General features: G+C 37.5%; 1 pseudogene; it reads right to left on the bottom strand.

The window, feature by feature from the left end:
- Positions 1-24,760: 24,760 nt before the first annotated feature.
- On the bottom strand, positions 24,761-25,562 carry LOC114087025 (large ribosomal subunit protein eL8 pseudogene; annotated as a pseudogene).
- Between the last annotated feature and the right edge of the window lie 1,027 nt (positions 25,563-26,589).

The following is a 26,589-nucleotide window of genomic DNA, read 5'->3' as shown; positions in this document are numbered from 1 at the left end:
CAGCAAGTCCATCACCAGATGTAGCACCTTCAGAGTCATGAGACAAAATAAACCTCTTTTCTTTATAACTCATCCAGTCTGTAATCTTGTGTTACTAGCAACAGGAAATGCACAGTGCACATAGACATTCACATATGCACATGCATACATACACACTGTTCCCTGCTAACAAGGAATAAGGACAGTCCCAGGGGAAATGCTATAGCTTATCTTGGATTCGGCTAGGCAGTAGAAATATATAGACCTGATGAGCATCAGGGTTAATACTGAAAGGCCTTAAGGGTCCTCTGTGTGTGAGAGGATCTGGCATTCCTATGAAGAGAACAGCATAGTGGGATGTAAAGTCTGCAGGTGGCAACTACTCAGCAGGCTGACTATTAAGCAAAGCACTCTCTAAAAGTCACTGAGAGTATTTATTCTTAATTTTTTCATTTGAGGTTTATGTTAGATTTCTGTCACTATGACACAATACCTGAAATAAACAAGTTAAAAAAGGAAAGATTGATTTTGGCTCATGGTTTCAAAGGTTTAATCCATGGACAGTCTCTCGCTTTGCAGCCTGTGATGAGGCAGCTCACCCCGAATGACCCACCTTTTCCCCACGAGGATCCACCTCCTACAGTTCCCACCACCTCCCACTAGTGCCGTGGGACCAAGCGTCTAACACAATGAAAACTACAGAACCCTAAAGAGAGAAATAGAAGAAGTTCTTAGAAGATGGAAAAATATACCCTGTTCATGGATAGGCAGAACTAACATCATCAAAATGGCGATATTACCAAAAGTTCTCTACAGGTTTAATGCAATGCCAATCAAAATCCCAACGGCATTTCTTGTAGAAATAGAGAAAGCAATCATGAAATTCATATGGAAAAATAAAAGACCCAGAATAGCAAAAGCAATTCTAAGCAGGAAGTGTGAATCAGGCGGTATAGCGATATCAGATTTCAAACTGTACTACAGAGCAATAGTAACAAAAACAGCATGGTACTGGTACCAAAACAGGCTGGTGGACCAATGGTACAGAATAGAGGACAAAGAGACCAATCCACAAAATTACAACTATCTTATATTTGATAAAGGGGCTAAAAGCATGCAATGGAGGAAGGATAGCATCTTCAACAAATGGTGCTGGGAAAACTGGAAATCCATATGCAACAAAATGAAACTGAATCCCTTTCTCTCACCATGCACAAAAGTTAACTCAAAATGGATCAAGGAGCTTGATATCAAATCAGAGACTCTGCGTCTGATAGAAGAAAAAGTTGGCTCCGATCTACATATTGTGGGGTCGGGCTCCAAATTCCTTAATAGGACGCCCATAGCCCAAGAGTTAAAAACAAGAATCAACAAATGGGACTTACTCAAACTAAAAAGTTTTTTCTCAGCAAGAGAAACAATAAGAGAGGTAAATAGGGAGCCTACATCCTGGGAACAAATCTTTACTCCTCACACTTCAGATAGAGGCCCTAATATCCAGAGTATACAAAGAACTCAAAAAATTAAACAATAAGAAAACAAACAACCCAATCAACAAATGGGCCAAGGACCTGAACAGACACTTCTCAGTGTCAGAGGAGGACATACAATCAATCAACAAGTACATGAAAAAATGCTCACCATCTCTAGCAGTCAGAGAAATGCAAATCAAAACCACCCTAAGATACTATCTCACTCCAGTAAGATTGGCAGCCATTATGAAGTCAAACAACAACAAGTGCTGGCGAGGATGTGGGGAAAAGGGTACTCTTGTACATTGCTGGTGGGACTGCAAATTGGTGCGGCCAATTTGGAAAGCAGTATGGAGATTCCTGGGAAAGCTGGGAATGGAACCACCATTTGACCCAGCTATTGCCCTTCTCGGACTATTCCCTGAAGACCTTAAAAGAGCATACTACAGGGATACTGCCACATCCATGTTCATAGCAGCACAATTCACAATAGCTAGACTGTGGACCCAACCCAGATGCCCTTCAATAGATGAATGGATAAAAAAAAAATGTGGCATTTATACACAATGGAGTATTACTCAGCACTAAAAAATGACAAAATCATGGCATTTGCAGGGAAATGGATGGCATTAGAGCAGATTATGCTAAGTGAAGCTAGCCAATCCCTAAAAAACAAATGCCAAATGTCTTCTTTGATATAATGAGAGCAACTAAGAACAGAGCAGGGAGGAAGAGCAGGAGGAAAAGATTAACATTAAACAGAGACATGAGGTGGAGGGAAAGGGAGAGAAAAGGGAAATTGCATGGAAATGGAAGGAGACCCTCATTGTTACACAAAATTACATATAAGAGGTTGTGAGGGGAATGGGAAAAAAAACAAGGAGAGAAATGAATTACAGTAGATGGGGTAGAGAGAGAAGATGGGAGGGGAGGGGAGGGGAGGGGGGATAGTAAAGGATAGGAAAGGCAGCAGAATACAACAGACACTAGTATGGCAATATGTAAAAACGTGGATGTGTAACCAATGTGATTCTGCAATCTGTATACAGGGTAAAAATGGGAGTTCATAACCCACTTGAATCTAATGTATGAAATATGATATGTCAAGATCTTTGTAATGTTTTGAACAACCAATAAAAAAATTTAAAGTTTGAAAAAATCATTGTCCTCTTGGACTGCTGTTTTGGAGGGTTGGTGACTATGCACTATTGTATTGTGACTGACAGATTTTATAATTCTAATCTCCTTGTATGGTACATGGTGGGGGGGAAAGGAGCTGATACCTTTATTAAAAGAGTAAATTTGGCTTAAACTTCAGGAAAGAAGAACTAGTGGTTGTGAATTGTTTGTTTTGTTTTAATCCTAGCAGAATGCTGAAATAATCCTACTTACATATTGCTTCTTACTGGATGTAGGCTCATTATTACTTCAGGCAGTTCTAACATATTACTAGTTCTCTCCCACATTGAAGATGCTTTGAGATATCTTTTCTGTTGATATTAATCAGTTAACGATGCCTTATTATCTCATCTGGACTCACCTAAGTTAATGATCTTAAGCTATATAATTTCTATTAGCAGGTATATCCCTTTATTTCTGTGTTCATTTAGCAGTGATGTGTATTTTCAGTTTCCTTCACCAGCCCTTCTTCTCTGCCTGATCTCAAAATGTTGGAATACCCTCAATGTGATTCCCTAGTTAATTCACCACCTATTATTGTTCAAAACATGTATCTCTATCCCCTGAACTCTAGGCTCACATTTCCAATGAGTCCACAAAGACATTTCAAATTTAACCAACTCCAAATCAACTTTTGTTTTCCCACCCTTTCCCCAACCTGTTTCTCCACCAACCATCTTCATCTCAATAAAAACCAGTGCAGTTCACCCAGGGATTCATGCCAAACCCTAGAAGTAGGGAGCAGGACAGAGGTACCCTCTTCCTTGTACAATAACTGCAAGATACTTTAATCTCTCAACAACCTTCCTTTTGGAGAAGAAAATAGTAGTTTTTATTTTCCTGGTTGTCACGGAATCCATTATTTTAGTTACAGATACAAACATTAAATAAGGTAAAAATCGAAACTCACCAGAAAGTAGTCCCATCATTTAACTTTCTAAGTATTTGTTGAAAGTGGTTAGAAGGTGGCATGCAAGGGGAGACTCAGGGGTCAAACTGCCAAGTTCACATCCAGCTCCAATAATGATACTGAACAAGTTAGCTAACGTTTCAGTACCTGTTTCCTATCTGATCGGTTATTAACAGCACCCATTTTAAAGGATTTTTGTGACGATTAAGTGAGTTCAGACACTGAAAGCTCTTAGACCAATGTTGGGCACATTGTTATTGTAAACTATTAACTGTTGTCACCCATCATGAGGTAGGTATTGTAACAGATACAGCACACATAAGATGCATTATATCTATGCAGTTTATGTGTATTATATGTATGCATAAATATGTTGGAGACGGTCATACACCCGAAGAAGAACAAGGCAGAGAAGCATGAGGACCTGCACCCCCATTCTTTCCTATGCTTCTCTATCATTTCCATGTTTCCATTTACACAACCAAATCTCTTTGTTACATCTCATCCTGTAATTCACATAATAATTTTATATATATAACATATATATATATAATATATATAATTATTGGATTGTATATACATATGAATATATACATGTAACACATATATATTCATCTATTTCCTCTGGTTTCTTCTAATCAGATAATCTAAGTTTAAATCTGGACATGTTAGGAAGCACATGCCAGAGTCTTCATTTGTAATATGTACCTACTATGTGCCCTTGTGAGGATTAAAGGAGAACATGTGTGCAAATGTTTTGAGAATATGCTGCCCATAGTTAAGTGTCCTTTCCTGTCTTTTTTCCACACACTGATTAATTTTCCCCAAGGACAACTCTGATTACACCTCTACATTCATGTTTGAAGTCTAGGTAGAATCCAAACTCCTCAGCATTTACACCTTATTTCCATTAATATCCATAACTAATACTTAGTAGGTACTAACTTTTGTCAGATGCTGGGCTAAATGCATTATAAACTCTTTTAATGAGAAAATATATAATAGGTTTTCTCACAGATGTCCCCCCTTGGAAATTTCCTGAGTGACAGGAGTGTCTTTCATTATTTGTAATGATCTCTTTTTAACCATATCTGAATTTATGCTGACAAGGTGACTTAGATGGTCCCTTAGATATTTCAAGGGAGGGGCTGGCTATGCCTGGAAGACCATGCACATGATTAGAAGATTGAACATTAACCCCCAACTCCTTACCCCTACAGGGTGGAATGGGTCTGGAGATTGAATTTGATAACCAATTGCTAATGATACAATCAATTATGTCTATGTAATAAAGGCTTGATAAAAACACTCAAATGAAGCTTGGGAAAATTCCGGATGAGGGAACATGTTTTTGTGCTGGGAGGGTGGTGTGCTGGAGAGGGCTTACAGCTCTGCCTCACTCTCCATTCCTTGCCGCGTGCGCCTCTTGCGTTGGCTGTTCCTGAGTTGCTTCCTTTTTAATAAACTGGTTGTTGTGAGTAAAGTACTTTCTGGATTTGTTCTGTCAAATTACCAAACCTGAGGGGCTTGTGAGAAACCTCAAATTTATGGTCAGCGGTGAAGATGCAGAGGTGGCCTGAGGAGCCCCTATTTCTTCTGATGTCTTAAGAGGAAGCAGTCTTATGGGACCAAGACCTTACCTTATTGGGTCTGTGCTAACTCAGGGTTGATACTGTCAGAATTGAATTGAATTATAGGCTACAGAGAACTGAATGCGTTTGGAAAGACATGATTATCCCACAACTATTCCCAGTTTAAAGACAGGAAACTCACGCAGAGAGTAAGTGACTTACTCACATTAAGGGGCAGCTTCCACTTTAGCTCTGACTGCCTGACTCCAGAATCCCCATCTACAACATTCAACAGCTGCCCCGTGTCTGAGGCTCCAGTTATGTTGGCATTCTGTGGACAACCCCATAAAATTCCTGCCTCCACGTTTCTGTTCATGCCGTTCCTCTTCCCCAGAACACTTTTTTCTTTCGTCTCCATGTTCTAATGGTACATCAAGGTCAAGCACCATACTTGACCAACTGCTTAGCCAGCATGACCAATCCCATCTGCAGCCACAGAAGAATGCAGCTCATGAACCTGCGACAACAGGGATGGTACTGACCTCCAGACCCAAGGCCTCCCTCTGGATTTCATTGCTTTCTTGATACTGAGGTCACGTTATCTGCAAACTACTCCTATTTGGACAGGAAACCGTAAAGCAGGCTCACTCCTGGGACACTCCAGATGATGCTGACATTGACTTTGACTCAGGGACTTCCATTGGCCTTGTCAAATCTTCCTTGGGCCGCACAGTTTGGCACAATCCTCTGTCCACTTTCCTTCACTAAGGGTTAAGCATGAATGGTAGCTTGATGGCTGTCCCAGGCTGTCTGAGCTTCCTCTCAATTTTCTCAGAACTGATATCTCCTAATAGAATCCATGAACATTTAGTTGGGATTTACTTCCTGAGGAATCCATATGAACACACTCTTCTGGGTTAAAATACTGTTTTCCCTCTCTGGAGCCTGCTGAGCACCTCTCATAATATGGAATGTAGTCTACCTTGAACTTCTATTGCAGTATTATTTCCTCTACTAGATTTTAAGATCCTCTCAAGGCTGTAAGACTGAGTCAGTTTTTTTTTAATTTTTGTGTACATCTTATTGATAGTCAATAAATATTTGGAAGCTAAGTAGATAAATAAATAAAGATGAGAATAGAATACAGTGTAACAGGGAAACATGTCTCAACCTGTGCTCTCTGGGATGTTAATGGGTATTATTTGGGAGGGGGAAAGGATTCCATGGTCAAATAAGTCTGGGAACTGCTGAGCTAATCAAACCTTAACAGGTTTCCTCACTGTAAGATTGCTCAGGACATTCAAGGTGAAATATTGTTTTATGACACCCCAGGAAGCAGTCACTCTAGGATCATCTGGGGTTCTGAGGAACCTGATTTGGATTAACTTAATTAGGAAGATCAAGTACAGCCCACGGAGGTATGGCACATCTGAACTGAGTCTCAGCTGGACAGATTTCAGTAGACCAAGTTTGGAGAAAGAAAAAGAAGGGCTTTCCAAGCAGCATTTCATAAACCACAGAGGCAGAAAGTTCGAAGCGCCCCCAGGAATGAATACAAGGACCATTGACTCATAAGGTTTCTGTATGAGCCTGTGGGTGGTAAGACCTAGAAGGAAGGTCATGGAGGTCTGTAACTCAGATGACGACATTGTACTTCATCATGTCACTGTGGGGGTGTCTACTCTAGGAAATGATGGAATAAACGGTGACAAAGGGAATCACTAGTTGTAATTAGAAAGACATACCGTGTATGTGATGCTTTGCCAAGAATAATTCCGTGTGCTGCAAAACCAAATGAAGCAACCTCCAGTTTTATATCCAAGGCTATTTATTTATCACATTACTAAACCCATAGTTGTAATAAGGTTTCTGGCCTGTTTAATAGGCATCTGCAATAAGTGTCATGCAAAGAATGTGTTTAAACCATGTAGGGATGAACAAATCAGTTCACATCCATTTCTTTGGAACAGAAATGGTAAATGGCATTGCTTTAATTTATTGGCTCTTTTTTGGCTCAGATTTGTAGCCTACTTTCATACCATCGGAGCGGCAAAAGTTTGTGACCTTTAAGCAGGCTTAACGTTTACTCACTTCCAGAGACATTTAGTGCTTGTGGGCATTACCTTTCAACCAAAAGCCAGTGTAAGGCACTGTGCAGACACAGTGCCAGGGCACACCCTGTCCTTCCTTGGAAGATGAAGGTGTCACAGCAGCAGACACAACTGCCGACCCTGTGCTCTCAAGGAAGCCAGACTGTTGAAGGTTTGAAAATTTCCCAACCAACGCCTTTTCATTCACGTTACATGAAGAGCGAACACTATTTTAAAAGTTGACAATATATTCATTTTCAATTTTGAATGGTAGGAAAGTTGAACAAATTTTACTCTAGATCTCGTGTTCCCTTGTATTATATGATGTCAAAGAGTCGTGTTAAATTTAAACAATTTTAAATCATAAAGTTCAATAGTTTAGGTTTAAGTGATTTCAAATCCATGTAGGAACCATTTCAAACTGTTCCCAAGTGAACATTGGTTATGACACTGGTATTCAGTTACAGAGGAGTGTTTTCTGAGGGTTTCTTCAGTTAGTAAAATGTTTTGGCAATTATTCTGCTTAGGATGCAAATACAATTTATATCTTTCAATTTTTGTTGTTGTTCCAACTTTGAGTCATTTCTATTTTAGTCTATAACCTAGGAGGGTTTGTCGGCACTTTCCTGTGTGCACATATGGCCAACCTCACTCTGTTGGACTCTCAAAGAGAAACCTTGACTACAGATGTGTTCATTTATGCTTTCTCTTCTCTCAATCATACTGGCTCCCTGCCCCAGGATCTTTGTTCATGCCATTCCTCTATGAACACTGTCCCTTCTCCTTCTCACCAGATTAACTCCTATCATTTGCTCAAAGGAAATTTCTCAGGCATAACCGAGTCAGTGCTTCTTTGAAAAATCTCCCCTAGCCTTTCCCCATTCCTTCTTAGAACTCAAGACTGGTAATTTTTGTGTTATGTGATTGTTCAGAAGCCTGATTTTCCCCTGGAACCTAATCTCCCTGAGATAAGAGATCTAGCATGTCTGTATTATCTTATGTATTTGAAATTACATTTTTTTAAAAGATTTTTTTAGTTGTTGATAGACCTTTATTTATTTATATGTGATGCTGAGAATCAAACCCAGTGCCTCACACATACCAGGCAAGTGTGCTACTGCTGAGCCCCAGCCCCAGCTCCTGAAATTATGTTTAATACCTAGTCTTCAAACTCTTTAATATGTTTCTCAAGAAGTTATCTGCTTTGGAACCCACCCCACCCCCCATTGAAAAGTGCACACGAACTATCAAATAGTCGGAAGATTTACTGCTTTTGAAAGAATATCTGATCTACTTTTGCCAGTAAAATGTATATTTTAAAATGAATCTGTCTAACCTGGTAAACAAACCTCTGATACAGCTGCTCAAGGGAAAAAGAAAAATGATATGAATCAAATACTGAATTGGGGAGGGAATCAGTATGACAAAACAGAGATACTGCAGCAATAAAAACATTAAGAATTTAGCCTTAAAAAATGTAGGAAATCTAGACAGTAGGAATAAATTTCTGAAAATTGTAAAATGCCAAAAAATTACACAAGAAGAAAAATAAGTATTGAATAGACCAATAATGATCAAAGCAATTGAATTGAAGTTTCTAGTAAGTGCCCAGACCCCCCCAAAAAATATTACAGATGCATTCTACCAAACTTTCAATGAAAAGGTAATAAACCTTTTTGCATGTTTGATTCTAAACCTGAATAATAACAATAAAAGAAAAGTATGAGTTCTTTCCTTATGAGATCTGCACAAAATATTAGCTACCCAAGAATATAGCTATTGATGATAATGCTGCATCAGGAAGGGTTTATTCTGGAAATTCAAACAGGATTTAACATCAGAAAAGAAGTCATATTAAGTTCTTCATAAATGACTAAAGGGAAAAATAGTTGCTATTGTGATAATGTATGCAGAGAGTAATAGATAACATTCAACACCTATTGATGATTTTTATTTTTAAAAAATCCAAAAGAGTTAGGAATATCAGAGTACTTTCTTATTGTAACAAAATCTAAAACACTCACAAAAAACCAACACAATTAGCAAAACATCATACTTAATAGGAAAACCTAAATATTCCTTCAAAGAATGGAAATGAGTACCTTCATCATTACTATGTAATATAAATTTGTAAGTATTGGCAATTAGTACAAGATAAGACAAGGAAATAAGACCTAAAAGAATTCAAATAGAAGAGATAAAGCCATGCTTGTGGGCAGATATTATAATCTGTGTAGAAACCCAATGGAGAACTTCCCCAGCTCCCCGTTCTACACATAGGAAGCTTAGAATTTGCCACTTCATCCTAACAACAAGAAATATCTGATCAAACTGAAAAAATCAACAACTCTTATAGGTCTATAGAAAAGGGAGATAACAGGGTGAGCCACTGCCCCCCAAACTGGACAAACAGACAGATACATAGATCACAATGTTTCAGACCAGAAATCTCTGCAGGCACAAGTACCAGGGTAGGAAGGCCTAAACTTTACTAGACAAACTGCTTGTAAACTTTACAAGACAAGGCTGAAAGGTGAGAACCCCAGGAAGACCCAGTCACAGAGAGACTCCCACACTTTTGTGAGTTTTATCACCAGGAGTTCCACCAGGTTCCCATAAGAAATATCAGAGAAAAATGCTCTCATGCTTCCAGCAGGAAGAAGGAAAAGGGGATCTTTTTGAAATATGCCAGAGTATTCTATTCTTACCAAGGTCTGCCCATGGGAGAAAATAATTAACTGGAGTCTAACCCACTGGGGTTTTAGCAAAGTCTGAGCAACCAAATAGAAGGAAAAGACCCAACTCCAGCTCAATCAAATCATCCTAAGGGAATGAGAAAAAAAATTGAGGCACACTTATGAAGTTCACAGTCCGGAGGCAGACGCTCACATAAAGACTGAGCCTTAATCCCAGAACTATAAGGCCCTTCCTCTCCCCTCGACCACCACGTCACTAATGGACTAGTTACAGCACTTCCCTTTACAGTATATCCTGTTCATTTATCAAGAAAAAATAAGGCATGCTAAAGAGAAAAAAACTAACATAGTTTGAGAGGATAGGGCAAGCATCAGGAACCAGATATTGTGAAGATGTTGGAATTATCAGAGCAGGAATTTCAAACAGCTATGATTAATATGCTAGGGATTTGATGAGTAGAGTAGACAGCATGCAAAAATAGATGAGCAATAAATATGAGCAGAGAGATGACAATCCCAAGAAAGAACCACAGAGACCTGCTAGGGCTCAAAACCTGTAACAGATAGGGACAACCTTTGATGGACTTATTTGTAGACAGAGTGCAGATGAGGAAAGAATCTTTGAGACAAGAAAAAAGAAAATAAGACTAAGATAATTCAAAGAGAAGAGATAAAAACGTCCTCATTTGCAAATTTAATAACCTACATGGAAAACCCAAGAAGGGATCTCTGGTTTCCAGTTCCACATGTAAACAGCTTGGAAGTCAACAGTCCACCCCGATAACTAGGAAAAAGCTTAGGGAGATCGCAACAGAACCCCCAAACCAAAAAGGAAAGCAGTAAAGACAAAAACGAAAAACAAAACTTACACCAAAACAACAAAAAGCCAGAAGTGAATATCCAAAGGCTGTGAAGCAACTACAAAAGGTATAATATGTGCATAATGGAAATATCTAAAAGACATGAAAGAAAGGAGTAGAAGAAAGATTGAAAACAATAATGACTGAGATTTTCCCAAAATTAATGTCTGGCACAAAGCCACTAATCTTGGAAAAGCTCAGAGAACACCAAGCAGGATGAATTAAAACACACACACACACACACACACACACACACACCCCTACACCAGACATTATTTTTAAACCACAGAAAAATAAAGATAAATTTTAAAGAACCTAGAGTAGAAAACCACACCTCACCTATTGGGGAGCAAAGGTTAGAATTACACCAAACTTCTCAGAGTCCAACAAGCAAGAAAAGAGTAGAGCAAAAGACTTAAAGTGCTGAGAGAGAGAGAGAGAGAGAGAGGAGAGAGAGAGACAGAGAGACAGGGAGACCCAGAAGTCTGTACACTGTAAAATTATACTTTGAAAGTGAAGAAGTCAAAACTTTCTTGAAAAAACAAAATTGAGGAAATATGTTGCCTGTAGACTTGCTTTGCAAGAACTAATAAAAGAATTTCGTCAGAGACAAAGTAAAAATTATAGCTCAAGAATTGTATCTACAACCAGGTTCAGTGGCACACCTCTGTAATCCCAGTGACTCAGGACTCAGGGTGAGACAGGAGAATTGTAAATTAGAGACCAGCCTCTGGAATTTAGTGAGGACCTCTCAATTGAGCAAGACCCTGTCTCAAAATAAAAAATAAAAAGGGGATGTAGCTCAGTGGTAAGTATCCCTGGGTAAGAGAGGAACAAAAAGAATGAGAGAAAGAGGGAGAAGAGAAGGGAACAGAAAGGAGAAGAAAAGAAATTGTGCCTACATAAAGTAAAGAAGAACATTGAAGAATTAGTAAATGAAGCTAAAATAAAAACTTTTATTTTCTTATTCATAATTAATTTTAAAATAACAGTTTATTCAAAATAATACTAATAATAGCAGGGAAGGGAGGGAGATGGGAATGGGAAAGACAGTAGAATGAATTGGACATTACTTTTCCTATGTTCATATATGAACACGCAACCAGTGTAACTCCATATCATGTAAACCACAAGAATGGGGAGTTATACTTCATGTATGTGTGATATGTCCAAATCTATTCTACTGTCATGTATGACTAAAAAGGAAAAATTTAAAAATAATAATAATAAGAGCAACAAAGCAAGATGGCAGAACAGGAGATCCCAGGCTTCATTATCTCCCACGGCAAGTTCAGTTAGCAACTATCCACAGACCAGAACACCTTGGTGAAAACCCCCAAACTTGGGAGTAGACCTGAGAAAGCAGTGTGGACCACAGAACTGAATCAAAACTACATTCGGAGAATAAGAGATGTGATTTCCCTTTGACCACATGGCTTCTCCTTTCCAAGTTGGCACAGTACCACACAGAGAATTCCCACAGGGTCCACTGTTTCTGCAGTGGGAACTGAGAACCAGAGGTGGACATCCATTTTTCCTAGCATTACAAGATGCTTCCTGGGAAACCCACTCTAGTCTCACCTCAAGGGGAGAACAGCAGGGAATGGCACCATTAGATGACCTGAAGACCGGAAGCCGAAGTAGACAGAAACAAAGAGCCCTCAATATACCTGCCAGGAATGGTGCCCTGTCAGAGGTAGCAGCCAACAGCATGTCCCACCCACAAAGTTGAGATGTCTCCTCCCAGGGTGGTGAGAAGTTCTGCGTGGCTTGAATCCCTACTCAGTCAGCCTCCAGGATCAGATTTGGACACAAGCCCAACGCCCCAGCAATGCTCACCACAATGCACTTCAGCAAAGGGAAGGGACTAGTTATGCTACACCTGGGAGTTTAAACAATGCTCAGCATGGCCATAACACCCACCCCCAGACCCCACCCATGTCAAACTTCAGTGAAGAACAAGGCAAATTCTGCCACACGTGCAAGTTTAAACAGCACTTGGCCCACCTGCAGAGCTGATCTAAAGATCCTGCCAAGGGAGGGAAACAACCACTGTAACAAATTTCAGCAAAATGTGGGGATAGTTCTATCAAACTCTGGAGTTCAAACAGCACCTGCTGTGGTCTTGCAGCCCAACTCAAAGCCCTACCTAAAGATGGAGGCAAACAGCAACCATACATTTCTTGTAAGCCTAGTAACTGTCTCCATCAACATCAACCAACCATACATTTCTTGTAAGCCTAGCAACTGTCTCCATCCATCCCAAGCAGTGACTCCTAAGGGCCCATTCTGCAGCTCTAACTTTAGAACTCACATAATGATACCACCTAGCCACGGAATCCACCCTGAGGTTCAGCCTGACTGCTGGTGATTGTAGTGTATATCCAGCAGCTCTGTCTGATTGCAGAACTCCACCAGTGGTCTTGCTAGACAGCAAGAACCAACCAGTGCTCCTCCTAAACTGAACTTAGGGCAAAGGCAGAACCCAGACACCTGAGAACCTAAAAGTAAACTCTGCCTGCTGAGGGTTGTTACCAACTGGCCGATCAAGAATTATGGGCTGGACTAAATATCAAAGGTCTATTCCTGCCAAAGAAAACCTGAACGCGTTGGAAGGAGTGGCTGTCTCCTCAAATGCAAAAACGCTAATGCATGGACTTAAGGATTTCGGAAAACTCAGGAAATCATGAAACCATGGAAAGAAACTGACAAAGCTCCAATCTCTAAACAAATGGAGATCTATAAGTGACAGATAATTCATAATATGATACCAGTAAAGAAGTTCAGTGAACTATGAAAATACATGGGCAAAAAATTAAATGAAATTGGGAAAACCATACATGATCAAAACTAGAAATCTAACAAAGAAGGAGAAAAATTAAATTATCCAAATAGAAATACAAGAGATAAAAAAATGCAATGATGCTGGTGGGACTTCAAATTGATGCAACCACTATGGAAAGCAGTATGGAGATTCCTCAGAAAACTTGGAATAGAACCATAATTTGACCCAGTGATACCATGCCTAGGTTTATACCTAAAGGTCTTAAAATCAGCATAATCCAGTGATACAGCCACATCAATGTTTATAGCAGCTCAATTAACAATAGCTAAACTATGGAACCAACTAAGGTGCCCTTCAATAGATGAATGGATAGAGAAAATGTGGTATATAAACACAATGGGATATTACTTAGCCTTAAAGAAGAATGAAATTGTGGGATTTGCAGGTATGGAGGGAGCTGGAGAATAGCATGCTAAGCAAAATAAACCAATCCCAAAGAACCAAAGGTTGAATGTTTTCTCTGACATGCAGATGACAAATTACAATAAGGGTGGGGGTAGAGAATAATAGAAGAACTTTGTATTAGACAGAGGGGAGTGAAGGGAGGGGAGGGCACATGGGTGTAGGAACAACAGTAGAATCAATCAGACATTGTTACCCTATGTGCATATATGATTACATGATCTGTGTAACTCTATACCATACAACCAGAAGGATTATAACTTATACTCCATTTATGTATGATGTGTCAAAATGCAATGTACTGTCATTTTTAACTAATTAGAACAAACTTTAAAAAAGAAATTTTAAAAAGAATACAATGATGGAAACTTTAAAAATTCAATAGAAAGGTGCAATAGCTGTCTCAATTAAGTTGAAGAAAGCTCAAGCTAGAGCTTGAAGATGAAGCATTTGAAATTATTCAATCAGAGGAGCAAACAGGAAAAAAAAAGATTTAAAAGGAAAGAAAAAGGCCTATGCAAATCATCGGACATTATCAAGAAAACTAACTGTGGCATAATTCAAATTCCAAAAGAAGAAAGAGTCAGAAAACATATTTTTAAAAAATAATGGCTGAAAATTTTCCCCATCTGTAAAAAAATGTCAACATTCAGGTACAGGAGATTCAGAGGTCTTCAATAAAATTTGGTTCAAAGAAGAATCCACTCAGACACAAGATAATCACACTATCAAAGATCAAGGACAAAGAAAAATTCTCAGAGCAGGAAGAGATAAGACATATGTCATGTACAAGTCTTGATACAACTATCAATGGATTTCCCAGCAGAAACTCTGAAGTCCAGGAGACAGTGGAATATATTCAGAGGAATGAAAAATCTGCCAACCAGGAATGCTGTACACAGCAAATTGTCTATAAAAAATGAGGAATGAATAAAAATTTCCCCTGACAAAAAAGCTAATGGAGTTCATCCTGCCTGGATAGGCTGTAAAAGAATTGTTGAAGGGAGTTCCTGAAAAGGGCACTAATTAATAATATGAAACATACAGCACAAAACTCAATAGTATAACTAAAACAGAAATATTCAGAATTGTCTAGAATTGTAATGCTATGTAAAGCAATTATTAGTACAAGGGTTAAAAATTAAACTATTAATAATAATTTTAATATATTGCCAAAGGAGACATATTATGAAACAATGTAAATTCTTACATGAAAACAAAATATGTGGCAGGGTATTATGGTTTAGATATGAGGTGTCCCCAAAAAGCTCATGTGTGCGAAAATGCAAGAATATTCAGAGGTGAAATGATTAGATTATGAGAGACATAACCCAATCAGTGCAATAATCCACTATGTGGATTAACTGGGTGGTAACTGTAGACAAGTAGGGTGTGGCTGGAGGAATTAAGTTCCTGGGGATTGTACCCTTAGGGTTTGTATTTTGTCCCTGGTGAGAGGGGCTCTTTCAGCTTCTTGGCTGTTGTGAACTGAGTAGATTTCCTCAATTGTGCCTTTCCGCCATGATGTTAGCCTCACCTTGGGCCTAGAGCTATGGAGCCCTCCAACCATAGACTGAATCTCTGAAACCGTGAGTCCGAATAAATGTTCCAAAAAATAAAATAAAATAAATGTTCCCTCTTCTAATTTATGGTCACAGCAACACAAAAGCTGACTAAAGAACAGGGGAAGTGTAGAGTTGTTGCATACAATCTAATTTAAGTTTCTACCAAGTATTTAAGTTTCTGAAATAGGCTACTATGTTTTACACAAGCCTCTGGTAACCATAAAACAAAAATCTACAGTAGGTACATGAAACAAAACTGAAAACAAGTCAAGCATACCACTACAGAAAAACTATCAAACCATGAAGGAAGACAGCAAGACAGAAACAATCAGAAAACAATTGACAAACGGGCAGAAGTTCAGTCCTCACCTGTAACAATTACCTTGAATGTAAATGGATTAAATTCTCCAATTAAAAAATAGTTACTGAGTCTATATAAAGCAGGACCCTATTACATGCTGCCTACAAAAGACTCACTCTGCTTTTAGGACACACACAGACTGAAAATCAAGGAAGAGAAAGTGATATTCCTTGCAAATGGAAACCAAGGAAAGTAGCCATATGTATTTACAATCAACACATTTGTCATTATTTAATGTCCTTCTTTATCGCGTTCTGTTTCTGACTTAGAGTCTGTTTTGTGGGAGATGAGTACAGGAAGGACGTTAAATAATGACAAATGTGTCGATTCCTCAAGAAGATGTAACAATTGTAAATACATATGAAGCCAACATTGGAGCACCAGAATATATAAATAAATGTTAATATATCTGAAGGGACAGACAGCAAAACAAAAATGGTGGGGGACTTCAGTCCCTTGCTTTTAACAATGGATATATCCATCAAGACAGAAAATTAATAAAAAAAATGTTTACTTCAATCACACTTTAGACCAAGTTGACCTAACAGACATATAAAGAACTCACCATCCAACATCTGCAAAATACATACTCTTCTGACACACTCATGGACGTTCTTTAGGATAGATTTAACAATACTGAAATCATATCTAGTATTATTTCTGACCACAGTGGTATGAAGATCAAAACTAGTAATGGGAGAAATCTCAGAAGATTCACAAACAAATGGAAATTAAACAAAATGCTTCTGAACAACAAATGGATTGATGAAGAAATTAAAGGGGGAATTAAGAAATATCTTGAGACAAACAGAAATGGAAACACAACATATCAAACATTACAGGATGTACAAAAACAGTAATAAGAGAGAAATTTATACAATGAAGGTCTACATCAAAGAAGAAAGACTTAAAATTAGTAAGTTCATATTTTGCCTCAAGGAAATAGGAAAAGAACAAACTAAGTCCAAAATTAACAGAATGAAAGCAATAATAAAGATTAGAGCAGAATAAACAAATGTAGAAAAGAAAAATAATATGAAATATCAGTGAAACTGAAAGTTGAGTTATATTTAAAGACAAAAGAAAATTGATGAACTTTTAGCTAGAGCAAGAAAGAAACAAGAAACCTCAGATTAATAAAATCAGAAATGAAAAAGGAGACATTACAACTGATGCCACAGAAATACGAAGGATCATGAGAGATTATTATAAGCAATTATAGGCCAATAAATTGGGTAACCTTGAATAAATGGACAAATTTCTAGACTTACACAACCTGCCAAAATTGAATCAGGAAGAAATAGAAAGTCCACACAGACCAATAATGAGTAAAGAGATTGAATCAGTAATAGAAAGTCTTCTATTAAAGAAAAGCCCAGGTACTGATGGCTTCACTGCTGAATTCTACCAAACATTTAAAGAATAATACATATCCTTCACAAATTCTACCAAAAAAAAATCAGAGAAAGTATTTTCAAACTCTTTTTACCAGACCAGAATGATCATGATACCAAAGCCAGGAATGGACCTTATAAGAAAAGAAAACTATCAATTAATATCCTTGATAAACATAGTTATAAAAATCCTCAATAAAATACAGCATATAAAAGGATCATTCACTATGACCAAGTCGGATTTATCTCTGGGATATAGGAATAGTTCTACATATACAAATCAACACTTATAATATATCACATTAACAGAATCAAGGGCAAAAACCATGCGATCATCTCATTGGGTACAGAAAAAAAAAAGCATTTGACAAAATATAGCATCCTTTCATGATTAAAAACTCTCACCTGATAAGGTATAGAAGAAATGTATCCCAACACAATACAGGCTGTATGTAACAAGCCCAAAGCTAACATTCCTACTTGGTGAAAAATCGGAAGCTCAACAATAAAAAGAAACAAACAAAAACAACTAACTTAACTTTAAAAAGGAATCTAAGAACTTAATAGACACCGTACCAAAGAAGATATACTGATGACAGATAAATATATGAAAAGACGTTCCACATCATAGTACACTGAAAAAACACAAATCAAAACAATGAGATACCACTGCACACCTAGAATGCCCCAAATCTGGAACATTAACAATACCAAAATGCTGGAGAGGATGTTGAACAATAGCAACATCTTTGTTGCTGGTAGAAATGCAAAATGGTACAGCCACTTTAAAAGATAGTGGAGAGCTTTCATATGAAGCTGAACATACTCTTACCATGTGAACCAGAAGTCACACTCCTTAGTATTTACCCAAGGGAGCTGAAAATTAATGTCCACACAAAACCTGCACAAAATATAGTGCCTTTAGTCATAATTGCCAAATCTTGAGAGCCACCAATATGCCCTCTAATAGGTGAGTGGATAAACAAGCCATAGTGCATCCAGACAATGGAATTTTAGTTAGTTCTAAAGAGAAATGAGCTATCAAGCCATGAAAAGACATGGAGGGAACTTATAAGTACATATTACTAAGTGAAAGAAATCAATCTGAAAAGGCCATATTCTGTGCGATTCCAACTATGACATTCTGGAAAAATCAAAACTATGAAGACAGTATAAACATCAGTGGTTGTCAGGGATTACGTGCAGAGAGAGTGGTAAATAGGCAGAGCACAATATTTGGGGGGCAGTAAAAATACACGGTATGACACTATAATGGTGGTACATGTATACATTTTTCTATTCCCATAGGGTGTGAAACACCGAGAGTAAACCCTAATGTAAAAACGAGTCATGTGCCTAGGAATTTATCTAATAAATGATGTAGAAGAAAAAGTGCAATTATTTTTCAACTGGTACAAAAATAAATCTAAATAAATGGCAAGATACGTTATATTCATAGATGGATAACAACATTCTAAAGTCAGTGATTCCCTTAATCTATAAATTGAATGAAATGCCTCACAAAATTCTAGCTGGATTATTTGAGGAGTTCAATGACTTTATAATAAAATATTTATAGAAAAATAAAAGTGCACAAAACAGGAAAGTCAGTGCTGGAAAACAAAACAAAGCCAGAGAGGTGGGTATTCCATTCTGTTGGATATTAACACAATGCAAAACTACAATAATAAAAATTTAGTGATGATATAGAAACACAACAAGACGCAGAAGGAACAGAAAAACAATCCCAGAAGCAGAATAGTCCATCCCCATTACTGGAGATTCTGTATTTGTGAATTCGCCTACTTATTGTAACTGAACTCAGGTATTAGCAGTCATTCCCAGACAGGCACAAAGTAGCAAACATTTTGAGTCTCCCTCCGTGAAGAGCATGCACGCAGCACTCTGCCTTCTGATTTCAGTTCTCATAATGCAAAACAAGTGTTATTTTCCCAGGCTATTTAGTGTCATGTTTTTCACATTTCTGTGCTCTATTTTGGCAATTTTACTGATTAAAATGACCCTCAAGAATAGTGCTGAAGTGCTGTCTAGTATTCTAAGCACAAAAGCTGTGATGTGCCTTACAGAAAAAGCTTATGTGTTGGATAGTCCTCTTTCAGGTATGAGCCACAAAATGCTGTTGGCTGTCAGTTCAGTGTTAATAAGTCAACAATACAGTACCTGCAGAGCAAGGAAGGGGAAATTCTTCAGTATGTATGTGAGGCTGCTCCAGAAAGTGCCAAAGTAAGATCCATAGTGTAAGAGGAAGCTACAATGAAGGCTGAAAAGCAGCTACATTTAAAGATTCATGAGATGATGACTGATAAGAAAGGCGCAGTCAACAGAGCTGTGAAGTTGAAAGTCAAATAAATTTACAACCAAGGCCATGTCATGGAGAATCAGGGGGATGTTTCACCCTCTCTACTGGTACTGACTACCTCAGGCATTTCAGGTGACACAGCACCAAAAATGTCACACTGGCAGGTGAGATGGGGTCTGCAGAAGAACTTTAAAAATACTCTAAAAATAATGTTATACAGGAAAGGGGTTATGTGGAAAAGCAGCTTTCTGACACTGATAAGGCTTGTCAGACCAGGATGTTGGCCAAAAAACCTATAAAACACAAATAATATCCAAAGCCCACTGGCTTTAAATAATCTGGACACAGTGAGATTAACTATTTGTAAGAAATATATATTAAACAAGAAGCACAATATCTTAAACAGAAGCACAACAGGGAACATGTGTTGATTGGCAGAAGAAAATGTTGCACTTAAGGAAAAACTAACTTTGTATTTCCCCAAAGACCAATGTTTTGCTGTTCACTAATTCAGCGTTTATAGCAACATTTTAGAACATAACCACTGAACTGGGCACATTGGTGTACTCCTGTAATCGCAGCAACTCAGGAAGCTAAGACAGGAGGATCACAAGCTTGAGGTCAGCCTTGCAACTCAGTAAGACCTTGTCTAAAAATAAAATGACTTATTTTATTTTTAAATAAAATGTGATAATAATTATTTTATTTTTAAATAAAATAATATCACTGTGGCTCAGTGATAGAGTGCTTGCTTCTAACCTAACACTGAAAAAAAAAAAAGTAGCAGAGGGATTCGAAACCTTTGCATTTGGGGGGAAAAAAAACTAAAAGGCCAATGGATGAAACTATAGGAATATCTTTGTGACCTAAAAGCAGGAAAAAAATGTTTTAAAGATCACATAAAGTGAAAAATTTTTATGTTTATCACCATAAAATTAAAGATTTCTTAATCACAGAAGACATTATAATCAGTTAATTTAACATAGAATGGAAGAAATATTTCCTATATTTAAAACTGATATATCCAAAATGAATATATAAAAAAAAAAAGAAAAGAGGGGGAAAAAAATCTAGAAATCAATAAGCACCAAAAAAATGCAAAACAAGAAATCCTATACACAATTTTGGAAAAGGATATGAATAGGCTCTTTGCATATGGAAGATCAAAGTTACTAGGAAAAATATGAAGAGATAGCTAGGCACTGAGGCACAGGCCTGGAATCCCAGCTACTGAGACAGGTGTATCACTAGTTCATGGACAGCCTTGAAAGACCGCTTCTCAAAAGAAACAAAAAGAAATATGAAGAGATGGGCAAATTCACAATCCAAAAATGATAATGATATACCACTTAACAAATTACAGGGAGAAATGTTAAGGTGGATTAAATCAAGCAATAATGAGAATGTGAAAAAGAATAGGAACCCATCTGTAGACTGAGGGGAGAGTAACCTGGCCCAGGCTCCTATGCTTATCATTGACCCAACAGTCCCAGACCTGAGTATATAACCCTGAGTAATTCCCACAGAGGTCTGTTGTGTGGCCTGTGAGAGGCAGTTCACAGTAGTGCAGGAAGCTCAGAAATCTAAGTGTTTATTACTATACAAATAAACAAGAAATTGTACAGAATGTGTACTATCGAATTCTGTGCAGTATTAGACACTACAAAATAGACCAGCAAACAGCAACAGGTGGAAGGCTTAAAGATGATGTGTTGAATGGGAATAAAAGACAGATACAGAATCAGAAATGCACTTAATTTACGAAGATGCACATAAAGAATGTCCCCAAAAATATAAAAACATGGATAATATTTTATTATTTTACATAGTGATCCCCCTGATTATTTCTGATTTCTGGGTATATTAAAAGCACAGGTTTATTTGATATAAATCAGAAACAAAAATAATCAGAGCTAGCACATTCCAGGCACATAGCAGAGATTTTTTAAATGATACATTAATGCTTTCCTCACAAATATCTATTGAAATATGAATTACTATTGAATGGCACATTGTGCATATTGTGTTTTCTAATGGTATATCAATAAACCATGTATTATGTAGGTTTATATGTTTCCAGACTTTATATCCATATATTTATCAGCATGTATAAAATACAATAGTGTGCTTATCTATGAAGAGGATAGGATTGACAGGATTGTGAATTAAGAAGGAAAAAAGGTAAAAGAAAAGAGAAGCTTTACATGAGTTGATGGTAAAGGTGTAGTTCATAAATTTTACCATGAGATCAACTTGACACTGTAATTGAGCTTGAATTCTGGCTGCAGCCTTGTCTTACAAAAGTTGCAGAAAGTGGACTTGCCCTATCATTAAGGGCACAGACAAATTGGAACTTTCCACTATACCTATTTCTTAAATAATTGCTACTGTAGACAATTTTTGCTAATAGAAAATTTGTTGCCTTCCATCTTTACTAGATAATTGATAAATGAATCTTAAAAATCATCATGGCTTTGTATAAAACCTAAAGCTAGAGGGTTTTCAAGATGGTGAAACAGGAGAAGATCATTTTCCTGGCTGTTCCATGACATAAAACCAAGAAACCAGACAGGCAGCTTTTCCATAAGTGAGGTTCTGGAAACCTTCAGGGACACTATAAATCCACAGCATAGAAACTCTACTGCCTCAGATCCATACTATTAGATGGGTAGATACACAAACAACATGAAAAAAACAAGGGAACAAATCACCCCAAATGAACCAAAATACTTCAATAACAGAATCACTCAACACTACAGTGGAAGAAATGTCAGACAAGAAGTTTAGATTGTACATAGTTAAACTGATCTGCAAAGTAGAGGATGGTATAAAGAGTAAAATCAGAGAGAAAATACAATAAGTGAAAGTCACTTCAATAAAGAGACAGAGATTCTGAAAAAAAAAAAGCAGAAATCCTCAAAATGAAGGAATCAATAAACCAAATTAAAAATTCAATTGAAGCATCACCAACAGATTAGATCACTTGGAAAACAGTTTCAGGCAATGAAGACAAAATGTATAATCTTGAAAACAAAGTTGACCATGGAGAAAAGAGGTTAAGAAACCATGAACAGAACTTGAAAGAAACATGGCATAACCTGAAAAGACCAAATTGAAGATTTATTGGGATAGATGAAAGCTCAGAGATACAATCTTTTTAATGAAATAACATCAGAAAATTTCCCAATCCTGAAGAATGAAATAGAAAAATCAAATACAGGAGGCTTAAAGGACCCCAAATATAAAAATTACAACAAGTTACATACATTATTATGAATTATTATGAAAATATCTAACATAGAGAATAAGGCTACCAGGGGGAAATGACAAGTAACATTTAGAGGGAAACCAATTCAGATTTCTGCTGATCTCTCAACCCAGATCTTCAAAGCTAGGAGGTCTTGGAATAAAACATACCAAGTTCTGCAAGAAAATGGATGCCAGCCAAGAATACTATAACCAGTAAAATTAATCTTCAGAATTGATGATGAAACAAAAACCTTCCATGATAAACAAAAGTTAAAGGAATTCACAGCTAGAAAGCCTGCACTATAAAATATTCCAAACAAAATATTCCATGAAGATGAAATGAAAACAAAAACAAGTGAAAACCAGCAAAGGGAGGAACTACACTAAAGGAACAGTCAATTAAGGGAGAAACTAATCCAAATTAAAAACTAGAAATAAAACAAAATGACCAGGAATACAAATCATATCTCAATAATAACCTTGAATGTTAATAGCCTAAACTCATCAATCAAAAGACACAGACTGGCAGATTGGATTAAAAACAAGACATTCAACAGACATATGTAGAATATTTCATCCATCAATGAATACACCTTCTTCTCAGCAGCACATGAATCCTTCTCTAAAATATTCCACATCTTAAGTCACAAAGCAACTCTTAGCAAATACAAAAAAAAAAATAGAGATAATACCTTGCATCAGATCATAATGGAATGAAATTAGAAATCAATGATAAAATAACAAATAGAAGCTACTCTAATATGTAGAAACTAAATAATATTCTATTGAATGACAAATGGATAGCAGAAGAAATCAGGAATGAAATGTAAAAAAATACTTAGAAGTGAATGAAAATAGCAATACAACATATCAAAATCTCTGGGACATTGTTGAGACAGTGCTAAGAGGAAAGTTTATTGCATTGAACTCATTCATTAAAAGAATAGAAAGTCAATAAATACAAGTCCTAACATTACATCTCAAAGCCCTAGAAAAAGAAGAACAAATCAACACCAAAAGAGTAAAACACAGGAAGTAATTAAAATCAGAGCTGAAATCAATAAAATTGAAACAAAAGAAACAATCCAAAAAATAAACAAAACAAAAAGTTGGTTCTTTAAAAAAATAAATAAAATTGATAAACCCTTAGCCAAACTAAAAAAGAGAAAGACAAAAAAACCCCTCAAATTACTAAAATTCATGATGAAAAAGGAAATTTCACAACTGACACTACTGAAATACAGATGATAATCTGAACCTATTTTGATAATTTATACTCTAAAAAATAGAAAATCTTAGAGACAACAAATTTCTAGAGACATATGATTAACACAAATAGAATCAGGAAGACATAGAAAAAAAATTTTTTTAAAGAGAGAGAGAGAGAGAATTTTAATATTTATTTTTTAGTTTTCGGTGGACACAACATCTTTGTTTGTATGTGGTGCTGAGGATCGAACCTGGGCCGCACGCATGCCAGGTGAGCGCGCTTCCGCTTGAGCCACATCCCCAGCCCGACATAGAAAATTTAAACAGATCAATTTCAAGCAATGAAATTGAAGATGACATCAAAAGTCTACCAAGAAAGAACAGGCCAGGACCAGGACCAGATATATCCTCAGCTGAGTTCTCTCAGACCTTCAGAGATGAATTAACACCAGTCCTCCTCAAATTAGTCCATGAAATAGAATTCTAAATTCATTATATGAAGCAATTATCACCTTGATACTAAAACCAGACAGACACATCAAGGAAATAAAATTTCAGACCAATGTCCCTAATGAACATAGATGCAAAAATTCTTTTTTTTTTTCATGGATGAAGGGCAATTTATTACTTTTATGTACAGAAACCCAATAGCATACATTTATCCCAGTTCAGTGGTGAGTTCTTCAGCCTTTGCCTTTTACAGCTTGGCAATACAAGCCACAGATTTTGGACCCAGGACATTGTCTCCCCAGTAGCAATGGATCTCATCATATCTGTCAGTGTAGTCGGATCTGATAGCTTCCACCAGCTTAACCAGAGCTCCTTTGTCTTCCGAATTAACCTGTGTGCAGGCAACAATGGTACACCTCTTCCTGTGAACCACACATCCCAACCTGGCCTTCCACTTGATGGTGCAGTAAGGGACTCCTGTCTTTCCACACAATGTGGGCAGGGAGACAACCAGCTCCATAGGATCCACATCATGTGCAACCACCACCAGCTAAGCCTTCTTGTTCTTCACAAAGGTGGTGATAGTATTGACCCCTGCTTGAAGGAATGGCCATCTCTTTGTGGGGACATCCCCTTGCCAGCAGCCTTCTTCTAAGCCTGGGCCAACAGCCTCTTCTTCTACCCCTGCTTCATCTCTGGTCTGTATTTGTGGGCAAGCTTAAGCATCTGGGTGGCTATTTGGCAGTCCAAGGCCTGGGTGAACTGGTTAATCACAGGAGGCACTTTAAGCTGCTTATAGAGAAGATAGCCCTTTGCTGCTGCAGCTGGATATAGTGGGGCCATTTTACAAAGCGGGTACGGTCCCTTTTGGGCTGGATGTCCTGTTCGATGCTGAAGTTTTTTGGCCTCTTCTTGTACAGCAGGTTCACCATATTCTTGGCTTCCTGCTTCTTGACCACAGTGGGGGCCCGGGCTACCTTCTTCTTCTTGGCCTTCTTTCCTTTTGGCATCTTGGGCAGCTGGAGGAGATAAAGCCAAAATTCTTAATAAAATACTGGCAAATCACATACGAAAACACATTAAGAGCTTGGCATGGTGGAGCACTCCTGTAATCCTAGCCACTGGGGAGGCTGAGACAGAAGGATTGTGAGTTCAAAGCCAGCCTCAGCAACAGTGAGGTGCTAAGCAACTCAGTGAGACCCTGTCTCTAAATAAAATACAAAATAGGGCTGGGGATGTGGCTCCGTGGTTGAATGCCTCAGAGTTCAATCCCTGTACCTCTTCCCCCCAAAATTAAAAGGATAGTGCACTATGATCAAATGGGGTTCATCCCAGGATTGCAAAGTTGGTTCAACATACAGAGATCAATAAATGTAATTCATCACATCAATAGTCTTAAAAACAAGAATCACATGATTCTCTCAATAGATGCTGAAAAGAATATAGCATCCATTCATGTTCAAAACACTAGAAAAACTAGGAATAGCAGACACATATCTCAACATTGTAAAAACTGTATATGGAGAAAAGAGAGCCTCTTCAACAAATGGTGCTGGGAAAAATTGAAATCCACATGTAGCAGAACCCGCACAAAACTCACTCAAAGTGGATCAAGGACCTAGGGATTAGACCAGAGACCCTGCAACTTCTAGAAGAAAAAGTAGGCCCAAATCTCCATCATGTCAGCTTAGGAACTGAATTCCTCAACAAGACTCCTAAAACACAAGAAGTAATATCAAGAATCAATAAATGAGGCCTGGGGTTGTGGCAGAGCACTTGCCTAGCATGTGTGGGGCACTGGGTTTGATCCTCAGCAATACGTATAAATAAATAAAAAACAAAGGTACATCAACAACCAAAAAGTATTTCAAAAAAGAATCAATAAATGGGATTATATCAAACTAAAACCTTCTTCACAGCAAAGGAAACAATCAAGAACATGAAGAGAGAACCTACAGAAAGAGAGAAAATCTTTGCTACCTGCACCTCAGATACAGAATTCATCTCCAAGATATAAAAAGAACTCAAAAAATTTAA

This window comes from Marmota flaviventris, chromosome 12 (genome assembly GCF_047511675.1).
Source record: "Marmota flaviventris isolate mMarFla1 chromosome 12, mMarFla1.hap1, whole genome shotgun sequence".
NCBI lineage: Eukaryota > Metazoa > Chordata > Mammalia > Rodentia > Sciuridae > Marmota > Marmota flaviventris.
Note: the sequence above shows the minus strand (reverse complement) of the source record. Positions and strands in the feature narration are given on the sequence as shown.